The sequence below is a fragment of the Ambystoma mexicanum genome, chromosome 2p (genome assembly GCF_040938575.1).
Source record: "Ambystoma mexicanum isolate Mex_15411 chromosome 2p, UKY_AmexF1_1, whole genome shotgun sequence".
NCBI classification, from domain to species: domain Eukaryota; kingdom Metazoa; phylum Chordata; class Amphibia; order Caudata; family Ambystomatidae; genus Ambystoma; species Ambystoma mexicanum.
Window position 1 is genome coordinate 716,214,311 of NC_090923.1, and position 7,082 is coordinate 716,221,392.

The 7,082-nt window shown below is 48.0% G+C and overlaps 1 protein-coding gene across 1 annotated transcript in view; it reads right to left on the reverse strand.

The window, feature by feature from the left end:
* CAPNS1 (calpain small subunit 1) overlaps positions 1-5,689 on the reverse strand; it is a 120,483-nt gene extending 114,794 nt beyond the window's left edge. The window contains exon 1 of the mRNA XM_069644303.1: positions 5,540-5,689. The gene's annotated coding sequence lies outside the window, so the exon portion shown is untranslated. The remainder of the gene's footprint in view (positions 1-5,539) is intronic.
* Positions 5,690-7,082: the final 1,393 nt, after the last annotated feature.

Below are 7,082 nucleotides of genomic sequence, written 5' to 3' on the forward strand. Positions count from 1 at the left end.
CATGTGTGTACTGCTATGTATTCTTTATCCATGAGCATGTGAATCCATGCCAGACCCCATGCTGGAGAAGGAACAAGTTACTTACCTGTAACTGTTGTTCTCCAGCATGGGTCTGGCATGGATTCACATGCGAACCCTCCCGCCTACCCCTCTGCGGCTCTTCACTTGGTCATACTGCCACTTCACGTGCTTCCAAATCTGAAGATGGCTGCCAGAGGCGGGGCTTAGGTAGAGGGCAGTCATTGGCTGTGGTCAGTATGACGCAGAGACCAGTGATTGGTTATTGCTACGAAAGACAGATCAGAAACGAAACTGATACTGGTTTTTTCTTTACCGAGGATTCCCAGCCTGACGACGGGGAATATTCATGAGCATGTGAATCCATGCCAGACCCATGCTGGAGAACAACAGTTACAGGTAAGTAACTTGTTCCTTATTGTGCCCTTATAGAGATTTCGGTAGCCACTTGAGTGTTTGGCGGAAACCCTCTTAGCCACCAGAATGGAAATCCTATCTGCGAGTGGAAGGGTCTTCCTGCATCAAACCTGGCTTGATTTCACTTCCACAGACACTGTGCACAGTGCATGCCACAAACCACCAGCACACACTTCCCTGGGCATTTACACTCCTCTAGCTAAGGCGTATACAGTGATCCTCATGTAACAGAGCAACTATTACAGTTCTATAAAAAACACATACAACCATGTTCAGTGCACCTGCGATACCCCCCCCCCCCACCTCAACTGCACTTCCTCAGGGCTAACAGATGCTATGCTAGTTAACGTCTGTATGCTAAGCAATTCCTACTTATTTTAGGAGATGTAGCAGGTCACATTGCTGTGTCTTGTTATGCACCAACGCCTTCGCCCCTCTCCGTATTGCCACTCAATTCTTACTGAGGGGTATCTGATGCCACGACATGCATTTTCTCCAGTATGCCCAGGATACTTCTCATTTAACCCCCCGGAAGTGAAAAGGCCCTCCCACTCGGTACACTTCCCGTTTCTTTGGACAGCACATAATCCGGACTGGGCCAGTGTATTGTGCTGTACCCGTATAGTAGAAGGGCCACAGCGGTGTCGGGCAGGGGCAGAACAGAGGAAAAAAAAATACACACACGCACACCCCCCCCCCCCCCCCCCGAAACGAGACAAGGCCACCACTACAGCTCTGACCTTTCTAGAAATGAGACTATCAACAGGGGCAGCACTATTAAATGACCCAGCCGATGCACAACATTGGAAATAAGGTGGGCATTACAGGAAGGGCAGGTATGGTTCTGACTTTGAAAGCAAGGCGCCATTCATGGAAGGAGTGCCTTTGGACCACAAACAGGTGCAGGGCACGGCAGGTCTGATGCTCCTCTTTAAAATGTTTTCTCCTCTTTTAAAGGTATTCTGGTGAAAGCTCCTGAAAGTCTCAGTCTGAGGAATTATCCTTTCTCCTGCTACCTTTTCTCATATTCTTGCATGCCCTTTCTTCTGCCACCTCCTCCGAGGGGCGGCAAGCACATGGGTGCTGAGGGCCTGGGCACCTTCTACCCTCCAGGGAAAAGCGCTTTGTGCTAAGTGTCCAGATTGTTTCAATACAACTTCCCTAAAAATGGGGACTCCTGGACCCCTAAGGAAATTAAAAATGTGCCGCCCCAGCTTCTGTACTTCCCAGAGACTTTCATTACAGTTTTAGAGGTGGTTTTTGGGGATGGTCTACCAACTCGGGGAACGTTTGAATTGCCCGACGTCAGCAGCCCTCTCCCCAAGTGTCTAACAAATTAACCGGTTTCCCGATCAAGGAATATCAAGGCAGTTATCTGTAAATATGAAAGATGGGGGGGGGCATGGAAAGGATATAAGGGAGACACATTAGGTCTGACCCAGGGATCGAAATAAATATTTGATTAGCAGAAGCTAAAAGCAGCTCCTAGGTCCGGCACCACCAGCTCCTGGGTACAGCAGGCCGCGCATTTAACGCCCACATGACGTACACTATTATACATTCTATTAGACTCCTGGTAGCCGTTGGTGCAAAGCCAGCAAGGACTCCTAGGCTATAACCAGGAGCTAAATAACTCCCAACTATTTTGAACCCTGCTAACCAAACAATCCTTGCTTCTAGAAGCCACCGGGCTCTGCGACCCTCCTTGCAGCACCCTTTGCCTCATGTAAAGCAAGGGGCCTCAGCCTTCCACTTGGGCTCACACCGTGGGGCCATCAATGTGAGAGAGGCGACTTATCATTGAGATTCTACAGATTATAGGGTTCAGTCCATTAGGTTATGGATTTGGGGCGATTTTTTGGGCTGAACTTCCCTGGTCGGTCGGAGTTAAGTTTTCAGGGCACCCCAGACTGGGGTTCCCACCACTAACCTGATCTTCAGGGGCAAAGACTTTTCCCGGAGTACCCACACACTCATTTGCCCCTGCCTAGCGCAGTCACATGAGCTCCAGGAGGAAGACACTTCAATATGCAGCGCTGGCTCAAGGTGCACTCAGAGGGTGTGGCCGCACAAGAATTCCCCTGTCCCCACAAATAAAGGGCGCTTTGCCTCCAGCTCAGTGTCATGTAAACGTAAGTATTGGCCACGAGATGCCACCGGGCGCGACCTTTAAAACACACTTTCCAAGAACGGGGGGGGGGTCGACAGCCAGTGCTTCAAGAGGGCTGAGGCGAAGCCCTGGCAGTTTCCCAAAAGTGGAGCTGAGCCCAGGACCTGTCGGGCCTCTCTCCCTGCCCCTCCCAGTCCCACCACATTGGTGGGACACATTATCCCGCTGCAGCTGCGACGGGAGATGCGCACGCCATTAAGTCAGGCAAGCTGACACAAGTGCCAGGCAGCCACAGACTGGCACTTCTGTCAGTCACTGTAAATTCCACTGGTGACCGCTCGCGCGAGGGGTCATCAGGGGCAGTTGCTGTCCTTTGTTTCCCACCCACTTATTTCTGTGTTTATAAAAGATGGCTTGAATGTGTACTAGTCAAGCCATCTTTTATAAACATAGAAATGTTTTTAAAAAAAGATGGCCTGACAAGTACACAAATCATAGTAAGGTGCGCACTTAAATGCTTTCATTTATATACTTGTTTGCGTGCCTTATTATGGTTTGTGTACTTCAAGATGTGCAAACCATAAAAAAGGTACACACACAAATGTATAAAATGTTATATATTTATGTGCGTACCTTACTATGGTTTGTGGACTACGCAAGCCATCTTTTAAAAACCTAGAATTATTTCTAGGTTTATAAAAAAGATGGCTTGCGTAGTACACAAACCATAGTAAGGTACGCACACAAATATATAAATGCATTTATATATTTGTGTATTTGTTTAGGCCACGACCATCCCGCAAGCCACGCCCCCAAAATGAGGGCCCCTCCTCGAATTCTTACCCCACTTAAAGCCCTGGGGTCAGCCCTGTTCAGCAGCTAATGCTTGATGGTCATTATTGAGTGGGTTGGCGCAATTACACAGGACTGCTTGCTGAGGGGTTCCTGCAGCGTCACTAATCGCGGCAAAAAAGCAGTGAAAAGATCATCCTGCGAGGCATAATTCGCCCCAAAAGAAACTGAACATTTTTCCCTAACTATGTAATACCTCATTTTACTGCGATTCCTTCCAAATCCTGATTTTCAAAAGTCCATGCTATTTGTGCACGTTTATAAATGTCATGTGTTTTTTAAAGCGCCTATTTGGCGGCTAACCCATTTTTGAGCACTTCGACTTTTCCATTTTAGTAAACCGAGGGACAGGGAGGTAAAGTTTCCTACGTTTGTGTGTTTTATTCTGATCATTAGCACATCGAGAAGTTACTTTTTCGGGTACTTGGAATGCTTCCCGGCCCTTTTAATTCATTTAATCGATTAATGAACGTATTCATTGATTGATCTTTTCTACAATCAGGGATTTTGGAGCTCCAGGAGCGGGAGAGGCACCGAAAGATCTCACACAGGGTGCAGACAGACCTGGACCCGGCTCTGCCAATACGTAATGAATGTGACAAGGAGGAGGTGTAGCACTCCGAGGAATGAAGATGACCATGTGTAATCAAGGCGCTACTATATGCCATCTTTTGAGATGTGACCTTATCATTTGATACAGTCGGAGATGTGTGCAGTTGTTGTGGTGGACATTGTGTACCAATATGTGTACACTATAATTGGTTACGCACCCTCTATAAACTGCATCAGACAGCCCAAAGTCGATGCCAGTGACAAAAGCAGTTATCCTCCTGTCCACGAGGCCACATTAAATAAAATAGATCAGTGCCATAAATGATCTAAAAGCAGGTTGCATGCGGCCAAGCTGAGGTGATGACCACCGCCTAAAAAGGACCCAGAGCCATACTTTTCTGCAACTTGGGTTTTACGCAATAACTGTAAAATATACATTTCTACTTTTGGGCAAACTAAAATATATATTATTAAAGTCTGGACCCTGATTTTCCTAAAGTTTATTCCATTTTCAACGAGCACTATAGAGAAGTCACCCGCTGAAATGAAACATTGGCTGCATACGTGCACAGTGCAAAACAACTGTTTCATAACAGCGCAAATAGCATTGCTTTGTATTCGGGAAACTGGCTTCCCATTCTCCCGTTCGCATTAAAATTACACTATTCAAATAATGTACACATGCCACAAGGTAACAAAAAGTATACAAAAGGGAAAGTTGTGGCGTATGCAAAATACAATGAAACTTAACATGGCCCTCCCGTACAGATCATTCATTATACAAAACAATGCTCTAGGCCTGGGTCCCAGTCAAGAAGCCAAGTTCTCTCCTTCTCCTGCGCGGTGCTCCCTCAGTGCCTACTATTGCCTGCAGCACGCCCTTCCTGTAAACCACGTAACACTCCCTCCCCCGCCTCTTACTGTACAGCTCGCAGGATCCTCTCACTGCCCCCGATCGCGTGCTTCCGAGTACTGCTGCCACCACAAGAACCGGTCCCCTTCCTGACTCCTGCAGTTCCACAAGGCTCCCCGCTGCCGCTCCAGTCCACGCAATCTTCTTACACCGCCACTAGGGTTCTCGTCCGTGCTGGCTTTACCCCACCTCCCCCGCAGCAAGCACCCTTACTCCATGCCTCCGCTCCAACGGGTCAAGAGAAGAGCCCGCTTCAAGCAAGCGCTCCTTTTGGACATACTGCATATTTTCCGGCTTGCACCACACAACCCCTTGTGCCTTTTACAGTTTACACTCCTGCCTGACTAACGCGCACACCGCCTCCCACTGGGCCTAAAACATGCACACTTCCTCGCGAGTCGCGACCCTCGCCCTACAATCTCTCACAGCCGAACTTCCTGGGATCACTACCCCTACTTCGGGCCCCAGTTCCTCTTCAGTAGCCCTCACAGGGAGAACCCCACGTCTGGGTCCTCAATATAAACTCTTCTGCCGCAACCTCCACTGTAACCAAATCACAACTCATTATTTCATGTAGCCACTGGAAGACCTCCTCTCTTCACCCCCGGAGAGGATCCCTCCCCCACAAGTAACACATCATGATTGTCATCTCCAAGAACCCGCAGCCCCTTACTCACCAGCGGGGTTCGAGGTAGCAGCAGCGAAGAGCAGTCGGGTGGATTGCAGCCGCTGCTTCTGCTGAGCTCAGAATGAGACTGGGGAATCTCCGGACACACCCGCCACAGCCTCCTCCCTGGGCTGCGTACGAGGCCGTGAAAACTGAAAAAGGACTATGAAGCACCAGCAAGTACTGACACAATCTGTCAAAAATAAAAAGAAATAAATAACACTGTAGCACCGCCCCAATGCCTGAGAGGCACCATTTTAAAGAGGCTTCCTTTGGCAAATAGAAAGTCTGTGCATGCGGAAATGAGTGGAATGTTTTTCAAATTAATGTTTCATTTCTCTCCTTGCCAACCCTACAGATTTAGGCAGTAGGCTACTGTTAAATAGTCCTACTGCCTGCAGATGTAGTATCAGGCCCTACTGCTTTGTTTTACGTAAACACAAGGACAACTCAGAAGTGGTTACATTTATTTTTTAAATAGGCTGTGGATAAATGGTTTGTGGAGTGCTTCTGCCATTGGTGCCAAAATGTTTTTCTTTATTTAGTTCTTGTCTTCATTTTTGACATTTTTGTGAGGTCTAGTACTGCTAAGTGGCTTAAACCGTGATAATCACAATCCAGGGGACACAGATTCAAATCTCGATTGAAACCCTTGAGCAAATTGTCTTATTCTGGTCAAATTAGATTTTTGAGGATGCAATCCGTGAAACGCCTCTTTCCCTAAAAGGTTGACAAAAAGTACCTGTTTATGCATTATAATAACATGTTTTCTGCAAATTTCTTTATAAAGAGACATTGGGCCTCATTCAAAGTGTGCCGGTCCGGAAACAACGGTGCTGGTAAGCCTACCGGCACCGTTGTTTCCAGACGGGCACACTACGGGTTTGTCTGCCGGAGCTGCTGTGCCCAACAGGGCAGACCCTACCAGACACAGCGGCCACGATAAGCAAGCCGTAACAGAAGCACCGGGACCTTATTAACAGTGCAGGTGCTTCCATATTTTCCATTCCTATGGGACTCAATGGGAGTGGGGAACTACAATTTACCGGTGCCTGACTTTCCAGAACGCCGGGGTTGTAATCCCCCAGTGGTACCGGCAAGCCAGGTGGCGGTAAATCTTACAAGTCCGATGGCAACCTGCCGGAATCACCAGCAAGGTTACCACCAGAGTTGTAATGAGGCCAATTACCTAAAACCTTTTTTTTAACCACCCAGCACTAGCGACCGTCCTACGGGAGTTCCACCTGACCCTCATTTAACTCTTAGTTTTTGTTAAGGAGTACTCAGAGCCTCCCTAGAATAAGGCCCACACACAGTGTTAACGTTACTGGGACTGGCACCCGTGCCTGGGCGGGTCCCAGCTGTGAGGAATTCGACCATCCACACAGTGGGTGTGCCTGGGCATTTTTGAAATTTGAAATTCAATTGAATTATGGTAGATCAACCTCCAGAAAATGTGTGGGGCTAATCCGCACACATTTTCCTATGCTCACCGTACGACATACGCATAGACCTGTGTACTCTGGGTGGACACAGCCTACAGACGCAGTCCC